Genomic DNA, 16,596 nt, shown 5'->3' with positions numbered 1-16,596 from the left:
CCTATTTGTACCTGGCCGGACACAACAATATAGGGAAGCCCTTTTTTTCTTAATTATTTCATGAATTTCATGAAATAATTAAAAAAAATTGAAGTGGGGCTTCGCACTATATTTGTGTCCAGCCAGGTACAGCAGGCAGGAACGGGCTGCCCCCAACCACCAGCTGCCTATTTGTACCTGGCCGGACACAACAATATAGGGAAGGCCTTTTTTTCTTAATTATTTCATGAATTTCATGAAATAATTAAAAAAAAAGTACGTGGGGCTTCGCCCTATTTTTGTGTCCAGCCAGGTACAACTAGGCAGCTGGGGGCTGGAATCTGCAGCGCAGGGAGGCCCAAGCTTTCTGGGCCCCCCCCCGCTACAAATTGCAGTCCGCAGCCACCCCGGAAAATGGCGCGTTCATAGAAGCGCCATCTTCTGGCGCTGTACCCAACTCATCCAGGGCCCTGGTGCGGTGGCTCACTGGGTAATAAAGGGGTTAGGGCCAGCTTGGTATTATCAGCTGGCCCCAAGCCCAAAATTCATGGGGTCACGCCAGTATTAGACATGACCGCCATGAATTTCTAGTAAAGTATTTAAAAAAAACACAACACCCAGAATAAAGTCCTTTAATTGAAAAAAAGACACAATTCTTTATTGTTCTAAATTAAACCATACTTACCATCACACCCATTCCAGCTGAAGCCAACGATCTCCTGAAATAAAAGAAAAATAATAAACCAACCTCATCCTTACCTTTCCATGGTTCCCACGACAGCTTCAGCTCTGCTACATCGAGATGACAGGCTGGACCGCAGCAGAACGCTGCCATCCAGTCTGTCATCCCGCAGACACTGAGAAGCGCAGGCATGCTTGCGCTCCTCACTGTCTCGCTGTGACGGCATCCAGATGAGCCGAGGTCATGTCCAATGAACTCGGCTCACCTCATGCACGTCACTGACAGCGTGGGAAAATTCTCACGCTGAAGTGCTGAGTGCAGGAGAATTCTCCCACGCTGTCAGTGATGTGAATGAGGTGAGCTCATGTCCAATGAACTCAGCTCACCTCCTGCACGTCACTGACAGCGTGGGAAAATTCTCCTGCAATCAGCGCTTCAGCGTGAGAATTTTCCCACGCTGTCAGTGACGTGCATGAGGTGAGCCAAGTTCATTGGACATGAACTCGGCTCATCTGGATGTCGTCACAGAGAGACGCTGAGCAGCGCAAGCAAGCCTGCGCTTCTCAGTGTCTGCGGGATGACAGGCTGGATGGCAGCGTTCTGCTGCGGTCCAGCCTGTCATCTCGATGTAGCAGAGCTGAAGCTGTCGTGGGAACCATGGAAAGGTAAGGATGAGGTTGCTTTATTATTTTTCTTTTATTGCAGGAGATCGTTGGCTTCAGCTGGAATGGGCGTGATGGTAAGTATGGTTTAATTTAGAACAATAAAGGATTGTGTCTTTATTTCAATTAAAGGACTTTATTCTGGGTGTTTGTGTTTTTTTTAACTTTTACTATGGGGTTAGTAATGGGGGTGTCTTATAGACGCCTCTCCATTACTAACCTGGGCTTGATGTCAGCTGGCATTATAAGCTGACATCAACCCCAACCCTATTACCCCCTGCCACCGCACCAGGGCAGCGTGGAAGAGCGAGGCTAAGTGCCAGAATTGGCGCATCCTATGAATGCGCCATTTCTGGGGCGGCTGACGGCTGGTGTTTCTAGCCTGGGAGGGGGCCAATATTCATGGCTCCCTTCCTGGGCTATTAATATCAGCCCCCAGCTGTCTGCCTAGCCTTTGCTAGCTATTAAATTAGAGGGGACCCCACGTCATTTTTTTTGGGGGGTCCCCCATTTTAATAGCTAGTAAAGGCTATGTATTCAGCTGGGGGCTGATATTAGTAGCCTGGGAAGCTCCGTGGGTATTACCCCCTTCCCAGGCTTCAAACATCTGCCCCAGCCGTCTGCTTAACCTCCGCTAGAGACTAAAATTAAGGGGAACCCCACGCCAATTTTTTTAATAATAAATCCTTTATTTTAATACTAAATGACAAGTACAGTAACCAACACTATCACTGTACTTCATATATATGTGACTGACATGTTTCTATCTATCTAATCTATGTGTGATGCTCTATCTTTCTGTTCTAAATTGTCGGGTACCGCTGCTGAATTGCCGGCCGGCTTTTTTAAAGAGACAGTGCATGAAAACACTATTATTTTTTTAAATAAATCCTTTACACTAAATGACAAGTACAGTAAGCAACACTATCACTGTACTTATTATATATGTGACTGACATGTTTCTATCTATCTAATCTATGTGTGAAGCTCTATTCTTTCTGTTCTAAATTGTCGGGTACAGATGCTGAATTGCCGGCCGGCTTTTTTAAAGAGACGGTGCATGAAAACACTAATATTTTTTTTAATAAATCCTTTACACTAAATGACAAGTGCAGTAACCAACACTGTCACTGTGCTTCTTATATGTGTGACTGACATGTTTCTATGTATCTAATCTATGTGTGATGCTCTATTCCTTCTTGTCTAAATTGTCGGGTACCGGTGTATGCCACTGCTGAATTTGCCGGCCGGCTTTTTTAAAGAGAGTGTCTTCTGAGCAGTTTGTCAGCTTTTGGACACCTTTGCAGGTGTTTTCTATGTGTTTCTATGTGTTTTTGTTTGCCTGCCATTGGTTTTAACGGTGTTCGACGGTGTTCTAAGGTGTTCGACGAACAGTTCGACGAACAGTTCCTCGAACATCCCGGTGTTCGACGAACCGAACCGAACCCGAACACTACGGGGGTGGCTCAACACTAGTCATGACAACATCCGGGTCACCAGAGAGCAGGAAGATTGCTTGGACATGCGCAGTGCATCTCCAAGCAATCTTCACACTGTGCACTTCTGACAGCCTTCATGGCATAGGGATGGTGCTCCATTCCTGTGCCATGCAGGCGATCAGAAAAAAAAAGTGAAAGTCCCAGAGTGGGACAAAGTAATAAAGTGGATAAACTGTGTGAAAGTGGAAAAAAAAAAAAAAAAAATGTGCAAAAATATTATAAAAAAATAAAAAAAATAATACACCAAAAATAAAAATATAATGTACCCATCAATAAATATTATTATAAAAAAAATAAAAAAAAAACAATAAAAGTACACATATTTGGTATCTCCGCGTCCGGAACAACCTGACCTATAAAACTGTCCCACTAGTTAACCCCTTCAGTGAACACGGTAAAAAAAAAAAAAAAAAAACAAGCAAAAAACAATGCTTTATCACCATACCGCCAAACAAAAAGTGGAATAACATGCGATCAAAAAGACGCATATAAATAAAAATGATACCGCTGAAAACGTCATCTCGTCCCGCAAAAAACAAGCTGCCATATAGCTCCATCAGCCGAAAAATAAAAAAGTTATAGCTCTCAGAATAAAGCGATACTAAAAAATATTTTTTTCAATAAAGTAGCTTTTATTGTGTATAAGCGCCAAAACATAGAAAAATGATACAAATGTGGTACCGCTGTAAACATACTGACCCGAAGAGTAAAGCTGCCTCATCAATTTTACCACACGCAGAACAGAATAAAATAAAAAAAAAAAAACAATTCCTGAATTGTTGGTTTTTGTTTATTCTGCCTCCCAAAAATCGGAATAGAAAGCGATCAAAAAATGTCACGTGCCTGAAAATGGCACCAATAACAACGTCAAGTCATCCCGCAAAAAACGAGCCGTCACATGACTGTCTGCCAAAATCTGGAAAAATTATAGCTCTCAAAATATGGCGATGCAAAAACTAGATTTTACAAAAAACGCGTCTTTTAGTGTGTGACAGCTGTCAGTCATAAAAACCCCATATGATTCTGGCATTGCTGTAATCACACCGACCCGAAGAATAAAGTCGTCTAATCACTTATACCGCACAAGGAACGGCGTCAAAAATAAACTCTTGGGTTAGGATTGGGCTAGGGTTAGGGCTGGGTTTGGGGCTAGGGTTGTGCTGGGGCTAGGGTTGTGCTGGGGCTAGGGTTGTGCTAGGGTTAGGGCTGGGGTTGGGATTTTTTTCAAAAGTAAGAAAAAAAGATGACGATATGGCGACTAGTGTTGAGAGCAAGTGCTCGCTACTTGAGTTTGCATCGGGTGCTCTGGTATGCATTGAGTATCGTGGGTATTTGAGTGACATGCTCGAGTCTCTGCCCCATATGCTTCGCGGCCAAAAAACTTTACGGGGATTGCCTGCCATGCACGAGCGATCCCCGCATGTTTTTTTTGGGTGTCTAATAACCGTGAAACATGCGGAGCAGGGACTCGAGCATGTCACTCGAGCACACGCTGTACATGGTGCATACCTGAGTACCCGATGCAAACTCAAGTAGCGAGCACTTGCGCTCAAGAATAATGACAACTTATTCAATATGATGACCTAATGTAAACAAATAATGTGCCGTACCTCTGGGTTCAAAATGTTCACTATACACCTTAATAAAATCCTTGAGGGGTCTAGTTTCCAAAATGGGGTCACTTGTGGGGGAGCTCCAATGTTTGGGCACACAGGGACTCTCTAAATGCAACATGGTATCCGCTAACAAATTGAATGGAAAATCGGCTCAAATTGTTAGCGGACACCACATTGCGTTTGGAGAGCCCCTCTGTGCCCAAACTTTGGAGCTCCCCCACAAGTGACCCCATTTTGGAAACTAGACCCCCCAAGGCACCTTTCTAGATGCATAGTGAGCACTTGGAACCCCCAGGTGCTTCACAAATTGATTCGTAAAAATGAAAAAGTGAAAAAAAAAAACACTTTTTCATTGTTACGAATCAATTTGTGAAGCACCTGGGGGTTCCAAGTGCTCACTATGCATCTAGATAGGTGCCTTGGGGGGTCTAGTTTCCAAAATGGGGTCACTTGTGGGGGAGCTCCAATGTTTGGGCACACAGGGACTCTCTAAATGCAACATGGTGTCCTCTAACAAATTTAACGGAAAATCGGCTCAAATTGTTAGCGACACCATGTTGCGTTTGGAGAGCCGCTGTGTGCCCAAACATTGGAGCTCCCCCACAAGTGACCCCATTTTGGAAACTAGACCCCCCAAGGCACCTATCTAGATGCATTGTGAGCACTTGGAACCCTCAGGTGCTTCACAAATTGATTCATAAAAATGAAAAAGTGTTTTTTTTTTTCACTTTTTCATTGTTACGAATCAATTTGTGAAGCACCTGGGGGTTCCAAGTGCTCACTATGCATCTAGAAAGGTGCCTTGGGGGGTCTAGTTTCCAAAATGGGGTCACTTGTGGGGGAGATCCAAAGTTTGGGCACACATGGGCTCTCCAAACACAACATGGCGTCCGCTAATTATTCAAGCAAATTTTACAATCAAAAAGTCAAATGGCGCTCCTTCCCTTCCGAGCCCTGCCGTGCGCCCAAACAGTATTTTTTCCCCAAATATTGGGTATCTGCGTGCCCAGGGGAAATTGCACAACAAATTTTGGGGTCCATTTTTTCTTGTTACCCCTGTGAAAATAAAAAAAATTGGGTCTAAAGTAACATTTTTGTGAAAAAAGTTAAATGTTCATTTTTTTCTTCCACATTCAAAAAATTCCTGTGAAGCACCTGAAGGGTTAATAAAGTTCTTGAATGTGGTTTTGAGCACCATGAGGGGTGCAGTTTTTAGAATGATGTCACTTTTGGGTATTTTCTGTCATAAAGACCTCTCAAAGTGACTTCAAATGTGATGTGGTCCCTTAAAAAATGGTTTTGTAAATTTTGTTGGAAAAATGAGAAATCGCTGGTCAACTTTTAACCCTTATAGCTCCCTAACAAAAAAAAATTTTGGTTCCAAAATTGTGCTGATGTAAAGTAGACATGTGGGAAATGTTATTTATTAACTCTTTTGTGTGACATATCGCTCTGATTTCAGGGCTTAAAAATTCAAATTTTGAAAATTGCAAAATTTTCAAAATTTTCGCCAAATTTCCATTTTTTTCACAAATAAACGCAAGTGATATCGAAGAAATTTTTCCACAATCATGAAGTACAATATGTCACGAAAAAACAGTCTCAGAATCAGGGGGATCCCTTGAAGCGTTCCAGAGTAATTACCTCATAAAGTGACAGTGGTCAGAATTGTAAAAATTGGCCCGGTCATTAACGTGCAAACCACCCGCGGGGCTTAAGGGGTTAATATGCTGGATTTATTTGTCATATTTTAATCATTCATTTGCCATCCATTTTACTTGTGAAAATGTAAAAAAAAAACGCAGATGAAGGTTTACTAAGCTTCTCCTATCAACCTGTCAGAGAAAAAAAACAGAGCACACATGGATCTAACGATGTATGTGCTGTCCTTTTTTTTTACACTGACCTATTCATGTAAATCGGCAAACTGACATGGAAAATGGAGCATCAGTCCCGAAAAAAAACAAAAAAATAAAACTAACTTGAACTACCCTATAAAATATAATGTGTTGTGTGCGAACTGTGAAAAAGTGACAGCATTCAGACAACAAACACTGATCTGATTTGTGGACACATCTTAATTGACATAAATTCCCTAAAATTGTTACTTTTTTCAAGTCAAAAGTCTATAAAAGCAGCAGTGTCTGTAAATGTCAGCAGAATACAAGCAGCCCCTAAGGTGTTCACAATCTGGTGGTTTATGAATGTATCAATTTTCCACAATAATTCCCAAATATTCATGGTAGTGTGTTTAGATTAGACTTTGCATCATAATAGTTCAGTCACGCCAGGTGTGGGAAAGACTTAGCGAACACAGAGGGAAGAGGGAAAGGAAACCAGGACACTAGGGACGGGGGAGTGGAGACCTCCTAGTCTGATCTGGTGTCACCCTGTCTCAACAACCGTCCCTATATTGGCTCATCGCCAATTGCCTCACGCGTGCCTCGCCCTGACTTTCCCTGGCGTATGGCTAAGGCTAGGGAAGGGAGGAGATGAGCACTAGTCAATCTCACTAAACTCTACAGACAAAAAGGGTAGACAAACAGGGGGAAATTGCTTAACTTTAGATGAACTCCAGACAAATGTGCACACGGCCTCACGCTCCAGAGAGGACGAAGTACTGCTCTTGCTAAGCCTTCACAAGTAGTAATGAATATAGCCGGCACCTCCCTCTCAGACACACCAGGTATTTATACACCCAGGCCAGAGAGCTAATTAGCCAGAAGGAGGTAGCCGCTAGGTCCTAGACACAGCCTCTTATCTAAGAAGACGTCTGTAATGCCAAACGTAGAGATCTCCTGCAACCAACTGCAGGGTGACAGTCTGTCACCTCTGATACACCCGTGACAAGTTCTTAGTAAATGTAGGCAAACGATGTAATGTAGACGGTATTCTTATAAAAATGGCTTTGGATAGGGAAGCCATTCATGTTGCAGCCAGATAAGTGAATGAAATAGTGCATTTCTTTGCTGAGCAATTTTAAAACCTATTAAAGCGACCATTGGGCTATGTCCAGTGCTCCACAGAGTCTCACTGCAGGAAGAAACTAGGAAATGTATCACTGTCTATAACTATTTCTATATACCTATATGCTATTAACTACCGTTCAGATAATTTTCAATACAGTATGACTATGAGATTCATCAGGACTTTGCATGTTACACCATTTCAGATCATTACGCAAAAATTCCTTAGTCCTCAATCTTCTCTATCTCATCCCTTCTAAACATTATATATACCAGATCCCAATGAAGCCAACACAAAAAAAATATAAAACCTAATGGTTAAAATGTCATTTTTTTTCTAAATTCTCTGCCTGCATATTTTTTTTTCAATGACTTCCAAGCACATTCTCTGGTTGTATGGTTACTATGGTTGCCATAGTGACCGAGACTCCTGATTTTTAAATGACTCCGTTCAGTATGCGGCAGAGAACGTGTCTAAAGCTGAAGCTGAACTAAATCTCTCAGCGTTTGATGCAGCACATCGCATATACAGTAGAAATCAGATACCCTGCAAGATTTTGGGTTGGAATTTTATAGTATATTGCAGTTAAAGGGAATTTGTCAGTAGGATCAACCCTCCTAAGTCATCTATATGGACATGCAGGTCACAGGAAGCTGAATAAAATGATACCTTGATATCTGCGATCCAATATCTTATTCCTGAAAAAAACACATTTTTCTTATATGTAAATGAGCTGTTTAAAGGGGTGGTTTGGTCCAAATCGATAAGTCTGCAGTCACACAGAATGAATCCCCCCAGCACATTCACTGTGCACTGCGGGGATTTGCCGATTTCTGAGCCGGGACTGGAGCATATGAATGCGTTATGTGGCACCCCAGGGGTCTGGTTTTCCACAGTAATGTAATGTTATGTCTGAGAGCAGGTGGGAGGTCCTTTGGTCAGGGATCCTGTGCATGCCACACCTCCTGCCCAGTCTTGGGAGGGGAAGAACTTCCCCTGTATAAACCCGGGGCTGAGGCAGGGTGAGTCAGACAAGGAGAGTGGAGACAAGAAGCAGCATAGGAAACAGGAGAGTTCCAAGGAGTCAGGGGCTGGCAGCTGCAGCGCTCGCCCTGACTAAGAAGATTCTTTACCGGACCCGGAGTCCGAGGCTGTGGGGACTAACTTCTACCCAGCAGCAGAATCCGTCAGGCAGGGGATTTCAGGTCCTCTGGCCCAGAAGCCCGAAGGCACGGTCACACGCGTGGGACCAGCACCGCCATCGTGGAGCGGAAGCCATTAGAAGGCCCCGAGTCACTGGCCATACGGGTGAGCACCACACGGTACACTCAGGGACGTGGGCTACTTACATCAGCTTCTAGCAAGGTAGCCAGAAGAGTGCAGTCAGTTTGTGAGGCCTACAACTACGCCTGGCCAGGGGAGATCCCATCTGCTCAAGGACTGACCAGGCCCCGATTGCTAGCTAGTACTCCGGGAGGGTCTATCTTTGTCACCAGTAAAGACCCTGAACTACACCGCATCGTCTCTGAGTGGTTCCTGCTACCCCCATCATCCACGTCGGCTGCCCTGAGGCCATACCCCTCCCGTTGGGGGTTATACTATCACGCTGCACAATCCTACCACCGGCCTCAGCGGTCTGCCCTGCAGCAGCAGCTCCCTGGCTGCACTCAACGGGTGGCGTAGTCATCAACTATTTACTACTAATAGACTGCCGTCTAGTTTGACTCCCTGGGCACGGACCGGGTCACCGCCACGAGACTACAACCCTCCACTGATCCGGCTCCGGGTAGGCTCCCGCATGCGCAACGCAGCGCGACACAGGCCCAGGGGCGCGTCAACTTTGGCGTAGTCGGCAGGATTTCGTGCCCGCAACCACCGGGTACTGCGTGCCTGAAAAGCAAAGACTGTTCAAACTTACCAGTGGTGAAGATTCCCGCTATCCGTGGAGGTTTCCCGCCATCCGGCGCCATCTTCTACCTTCTTCCCGCCATCGGTGAAGTTTCCCGCCATCCGGCGCCATCTTCGGCCTTCTTCCCGCCATCCGTGGAGTTTTCCCGCCGTTGGACGCCATCTTGGGGACGCCGCGCGGGAAGAAGAGGGGCGTGGACTCCGAAAGCGCGCGAGAACTGAAGCCCCGCCTCACGTCCGGACGTTGCGTAAGGTCCTGGAAGGAGCCCAGCAGACGCCGACGTCACAGGAGCGCGACGGAAGGTCCTCAACCCTGACGATCCACTGCGGAGCCGCGGCCTACGGAAGAGGATCATCACAAGGTAGGCCACGGTCCACTAGGGGGGAGGAAGATGTCGGATACGGAGGAGAGCTTCACTGCCCCAACCCCCGCCAGCGCTACCGCTGCTGCAGTTATGCCCTTCACCATGCCCTATATCCCGGGAGCAGCTTGGCTACCCCAGTACTCAGGGGAGTCACATACCCTGCATGACTTTAGAGAAAAGCTGGATAGCCTCTTCCAGGTGTACCCCCTCACAGAAGAGCAAAAAGTGAGCATCCTGGTGGCCCAACTAACCGGGGCAGCCAAAAGGGAAGTAAAATCCTGGCCACCTGGGAGGAAGACTGTCGCAGGGATACTAACCCGGCTGAAGGACACCTTTGATACCCGCACCTCAGCCGAGATTAAGCTTAGATTCTACGGGTGCAAGCAGCGAGCGCATGAGAGTATAAGGGACTATGCACTAAACCTACAAGAGGCCCTGAGGGCCATAAAGCAGACCGACCCTGATGGGGTGGGAAACGAGGACAGGCTGTTGACTGAACAATTTATAGAGGGTTTATATTGCAATGCCCACCGAACCCAGTTGCGGGCAATGGCCTTACAGGATCCCCATCTGGACTTTGCACAGTTCAAGGACAGAGCCATCCGGGTGCTCCGAGAACCAGCACCAGGTGGCGTTGTGACCCACAGACGCCCCACTACCACTTACTACCAGGAGGCGGCGCCCTTGTCAGCAGGGCCTGTGGGAGCTGATGCGCAGGCTTTGGACAATGACCCGGCTCCAGACCTACACCATCAGGTCCAAGAGCTAGCTAAGAGCGTTGCTGCGCTAACCCGAACTGTGCAGTCTTTACAGGTTTCCACCCCAGGGAAGATCCAGCTGGCATCCGGACCGGAGGACATCCCGTGGCGTCGACCAAGGAGGACCCCACCGGCCAGAGGAAGACCCAGTGACCGATACAGCGAGGACGGACGACCCATCTGCCGCCGCTGCAATCAACCCGGACATATGGAAAGGTACTGTTCTTTAAACGGGCACAACCTGGGGTAGAGGGCCAACCCCCAGGAAAAAGATCACCAGGCCCATCGAACTGGCGCGACAGATATGTGGGAGGACGTCCAGTCTTGCCTGTGGTACTGGATGGCATTCCCATGAGTGCCCTACTGGATACCGGGTCACAGGTCACCACCATCCCGTACGTGCTCTTCAAGCAGTACTGGAATGACTCGGATATTACCCACTACCCTGACGACGACTTGAGTATCATCGCCAGCAATGGCCAGCCCGTGCCACAGATCGGATTTAAGGAGGTGGCCCTCAAAATCGGTAGAGTCGAACTGGCCGCACAGGGACTGATCATTGTAGATATTGATAAACATGAGAGTCACCCAAAAATAACTCTAGGAACTAACGTAATTGAAAATTGTCTTGCAGAGGTGATTTTCCTTTTACAGCAGGTTGCCAAGAACGCCAGCTCCGGCGAGCAGCGGGTGCTCCAGAAAGAGATCCGGGCACTGATGCAACGGCAACAAGTGGAACTCTCCGGCGGTGAGATTGGTAGCGTAAGAATGTGTGACCCTTTTCCTATTGCCATGCCCCCAAAAAGTGAAATGATGATTTGGTGCCGGGCAGCTATTGGTCTGAGAGGAAGAGATTACCAGGCAATGGTAGAACCAGTTTACTCAGACAGTAGGCCCACCATTTTGACAGCACGGGGGGTGGTCAATGTATGCCATGGGAGGGTGCCCATTCGCATAATAAATATCGGGGAGAGGGAAGTGTACCTGCCCCGGTATGCCACGCTAGCCAAATTATATACCACTAATCAAAATTCTATACAATCTGTGGAACCCTTGCCTCCATCTCACCCGGAGGAAGGTAACGGCTCTAAGAAAGACATGGAGGACTGGTGTCAGCAACTACATTTGGGTACTGATTCCACTCCCTCACATCAGAAACAAGGAGTCTATCGGGTGGTTCAAGAGTATGAGAGAGTGTTTAGTAAACACCCGTTAGACTTCGGGCGAGTCAAGGGGGTAGAACACCGCATCCCCACGGGAGATCATCCTCCCATAAAAGAGAGGTATCGACCCGTACCCCCTGCACATTACCAACACGCCAAGGGGATGCTTAGAGACATGAAGGAGGCTGGGGTAATCCGGGATAGCTGTAGCCCCTGGGCAGCCCCACTAGTTTTAGTCAAAAAGAAAGACAACACTATGAGGATGTGTGTAGATTACCGGAAAATCAACCGTATCACACACAAGGATGCGTACCCCTTACCAAGGATAGAGGAGTCATTGGCTGCTTTAAGATCTGCTAACTTCTTCTCTACCTTGGATCTCACTAGCGGGTACTGGCAGGTTCCTGTAGCAGAGGCGGACCGGGAGAAGACCGCATTCACCACCCCGATGGGACTTAGTGAGTTCACCTGCATGCCGTTCGGACTCTGCAACGCCCCAGGAACCTTCCAACGATTAATGGAGTGCTGTCTGGGCCACAGAAACTTTGAGACGGTCCTGTTGTACCTGGACGATGTCATCATATACTCCAAAACTTATGAGGACCACCTGAAACACCTGGCGGAGGTGTTCGAAGCTCTGGCGAGTTACGGCCTAAAGGTGAAACCCTCCAAGTGTCACCTCCTGAAACCAAAGGTGCAATACCTGGGACACGTGGTGAGCGCTGACGGAGTGGCTCCCGACCCCGATAAGATCACCGTAATTAAGGGATGGCCAAGCCCCTCCAGCGTAAAAGAAGTGCGGCAGTTCCTAGGGTTGGTAGGCTACTACCGAAGGTTTATTCCCGGTTTCACCAAAAAGGCAGCGCCTATGCAGGACCTCCTGATAGGCCAGTCCCGGAAGGCCAAGAACCAGAAGCCGCCCTTCAAATGGGAAGAGCTAGAAGAAGAGTCCTTCCGCCAGCTGAAGATGGCCCTCACGGGGGATGAAATCTTGGCGTACCCAGACTATAGCCAGCCCTTCATCCTCTACACCGACGCCAGTAACATCGGGCTAGGAGCCGTACTATCCCAGATTCAGCAGGGGAGAGAACGAGTGATCTCCTATGCCAGCCGAAAACTGCGACCCACCGAAAGGAACCCCGAGAATTACAGCTCATTTAAGCTAGAGTTCCTGGCCGTGGTATGGGCAGTCACCGAGCGCTTTAGGCATTACCTCGCTTCTTCCCGGTTCACCGTATACACGGATAACAACCCGTTGATACACCTGGACACGGCAAGACTCGGTGCCCTGGAGCAGAGGTGGATGGCCCGTCTGTCCAACTACGCGTTCACAATCAAATACCGGGCAGGACGCTCCAATACTAACGCGGATGCCCTGTCCAGGATGCCCAACCTGCCGGACGAAGGAGAAGATCCGGAGGGACTGGAAGAAGTTGAACTCCCTGCGTTCCACCGTCATGGGACTATCCAGTATTCCCACCGGGTAAGGGGTAAACAGGCTGCTACGTTGAACCCCTTACCCCACTACAACTGGGCGGAAACGCAAGACAGCGACCCTGCCGTCCGACTGGTGAAGGAGATGCTGACTCGGCCGGAGGCTCGACTTGAACCAGACGCTCCGGAGGAAGCCAAACAACTATGGGCGGAGAAGAGTCGACTATTCCTTTACAAGGGGAAGTTGTGCCGCAGAATGGTCAACTCCCGGACGCATGAACTACTCTGGCAAGTAGTGGTGCCACGAAGAGACGCAGCCATGGTGATGGAGGCATACCACGACGGAGCTGGACACTTCGGGTGGAAAAAGCTGGAGTTCCTGCTGCGCGAGCGGTTCCACTGGGTAGGCATGAGGGGAACCATCGAGAAGTGGTGCAGAGACTGTGGCCCGTGCAATCTGAGAAGGAAGGACCGGGCCAGCCAGAAGACTCCCCTGCAGTCCATCGTCACCCGGCAACCGTTGGAACTGGTAGCCTTGGATCATGTAAAACTGACCCCAAGCAGAAGTGGCTACGTCTACGCGTTAACCATCGTGGATCATTACTCCCGGTTCTTGGTTGTCGTCCCCGTCAAGGACTTAACGGCTCAAACAGCAGCTAGAGCCTTCCAGCAGCACTTCTGCCGTCCACACGGGTACCCGGACCAAGTGCTGACGGACCAGGGACCTGCCTTTGAAGCGGAGGTCTTCCAGGAATTCTGCAATCTGTATGGCTGCCGGAAGATAAGGACGACACCCTACCATCCGCAAACTAATGGACTTTGTGAAAAAATGAACCAGGTGGTAATGGATCTGCTAAAAACATTGCCCCTGGAAGAACGCAGTCTGTGGCCTGAGAAGTTGCCCGATCTGGTGGACCTATACAACCACATCCCGGTAGGTTCCACCAACTGTACCCCGGCTTACCTAATGAGGGCGAGACCTGGTAAGTTACCTGTTGACCTGGAAATGGGAGTCCTGACACCTGAGGACACTTCACCAGAAACAGACTGGGACACAGAGAGGCAGCAGCAGTACCGGAGAGTACAAGAGAGCGTGGAGCGAAGTCTCTGTCAGGCTAGGGAAAGACAAGAGAAGACTTACAACCAGTATGCTCCCGCTGTTCCCCTGGTACCCGGAGAGCAGGTCTTGAAGAGGAAAAGACGGCTCCACAAGTTGGATGACCAGTGGGAGGAGGACCCGTACACCGTACTGCCCTCAAGCCACGAGAACCCGAAGGTCTGTACCATCAGTAAAGACGGAGGGGAAACCACAGCCATTGTATCCCGGGACCACCTGAAGAAGTGTCCCGAACAACTGAGGAACCCTGAAGAGGAACAAGAAGACCATCGACCCGTGGAAGAAAGGGAAGATATGGTTAGTACCGTGCTCGGGGACTTCCCTCAGTCTTGGACTCAAGTCAATGGTGCAGTTGTGGTACCCGTACTCACCTTCCTCCAACCATCATCCCAAGAACCTACGGAGCAACGGGTAGAGCTGGAAGAACAGCCGGTCCAGGAGGCAGAAGACTCCACACAAGCAGAACAGGAGAATCAACCCTCTGCTTATAGTGAGCCTGCCGTACCCCTAGTGAGACAAAGAGCCGGTAGACAGCTGCCCAGTTTACCCTTGACAGCTCCTACACCCTGTAGTTCAGGGCCAGACAGTCAGCTCCGTAGGTCCACTCGGGCCACTAGAGGCCAGTTACCCGCACGCTGGAGAATTTAAAGTGTATAAATTGTTTTATTTATGTTTTTCTGTGTATTGTTGCTTGTGAATAATTTTGTGTTTCCAGTTGTTTTTAGGAAACCTTGGTGGATTTACCGGGAATCCTTGTATATAGTTGGAGCGTAACCCAGGATGGACTAGAGACTGTTAAGGACTCGGGGTAGGACAGACCCCTACCTGGTTACGTCTCCCTGTGTTGGTGAAATGGACACCTTTGCTTTTCTTCAAAGACTGCACCCGGTTGCGGACACGCCGCAACCATCTTATGTGTTTTTCTTATTGTGTTGTTATTGTTATACTTTGTTATGTTTTTCTAAATGTGTTTAGTCCCGGAGTACTAAATTTCACTAGGGGGGAATGTGGCACCCCAGGGGTCTGGTTTTCCACAGTAATGTAATGTTATGTCTGAGAGCAGGTGGGAGGTCCTTTGGTCAGGGATCCTGTGCATGCCACACCTCCTGCCCAGTCTTGGGAGGGGAAGAACTTCCCCTGTATAAACCCGGGGCTGAGGCAGGGTGAGTCAGACAAGGAGAGTGGAGACAAGAAGCAGCATAGGAAACAGGAGAGTTCCAAGGAGTCAGGGGCTGGCAGCTGCAGCGCTCGCCCTGACTAAGAAGATTCTTTACCGGACCCGGAGTCCGAGGCTGTGGGGACTAACTTCTACCCAGCAGCAGAATCCGTCAGGCAGGGGATTTCAGGTCCTCTGGCCCAGAAGCCCGAAGGCACGGTCACACGCGTGGGACCAGCACCGCCATCGTGGAGCGGAAGCCATTAGAAGGCCCCGAGTCACCGGCCATACGGGTGAGCACCACACGGTACACTCAGGGACGTGGGCTACTTACATCAGCTTCTAGCAAGGTAGCCAGAAGAGTGCAGTCAGTTTGTGAGGCCTACAACTACGCCTGGTCAGGGGAGATCCCATCTGCTCAAGGACTGACCAGGCCCCGATTGCTAGCTAGTACTCCGGGAGGGTCTATCTTTGTCACCAGTAAAGACCCTGAACTACACCGCATCGTCTCTGAGTGGTTCCTGCTACCCCCATCATCCACGTCGGCTGCCCTGAGGCCATACCCCTCCCGTTGGGGGTTATACTATCACGCTGCACAATCCTACCACCGGCCTCAGCGGTCTGCCCTGCAGCAGCAGCTCCCTGGCTGCACTCAACGGGTGGCGTAGTCATCAACTATTTACTACTAATAGACTGCCGTCTAGTTTGACTCCCTGGGCACGGACCGGGTCACCGCCACGAGACTACAACCCTCCACTGATCCGGCTCCGGGTAGGCTCCCGCATGCGCAACGCAGCGCGACACAGGCCCAGGGGCGCGTCAGTTACACATATTCCCAGCCAGTGGACGCGGCCTCACTTCCATACACTTCTATGGAGGAAGGCCACGCCCTCTAGTTGGCCATGCTCACGGCACTAGAAGGGGCGAGGCCTCGTTCAATACAAGTGTATAGAGCAAGGCCAAGCCCACTAGATGGGTCCTGGCCGGGAGTATGTATTACTCATTCCTACCCTCCGATCCCGGGTCAGAAACCGGCGAATCCTCACAGTGCACACTATCTGTGCTGGGGGATGCATAAAGCTGCAGTCACACAGAGTGACTGCAGACTTAAAGATTTGGAACGGACAACCCCTTTAAGGGAACCTGATCTAGGGGTAGCATATATCAGACACTGGCTGTATAATTTCAGAAAAATATATTTTAATAGCTTCTCCCCACCTGCTCCCCTTGAGTAACCAGTTTCTCCCTGCGTTCGTGTATAGGGAGAGACCTGTCAATCCAGAGGAGGGA

The 16,596-nt window shown here is 48.7% G+C and overlaps 1 protein-coding gene across 8 annotated transcripts in view; it reads right to left on the bottom strand.

Moving 5' to 3' along the window:
• Positions 1 to 16,596, bottom strand: part of DLGAP2 (DLG associated protein 2) — a 1,383,198-nt gene that overhangs the window by 561,063 nt on the left and 805,539 nt on the right. The gene's annotated exons all lie outside the window — the stretch shown is intronic.

The sequence above is a fragment of the Phyllobates terribilis genome, unplaced genomic scaffold, assembly GCF_046119375.1.
Source record: "Phyllobates terribilis strain yellow unplaced genomic scaffold, ASM4611937v1 Scaffold_3__8_contigs__length_932513732, whole genome shotgun sequence".
In the NCBI taxonomy this organism is placed as follows: Eukaryota; Metazoa; Chordata; class Amphibia; order Anura; family Dendrobatidae; genus Phyllobates; species Phyllobates terribilis.
This window is presented reverse-complemented; position numbering and strand designations above follow the sequence as displayed.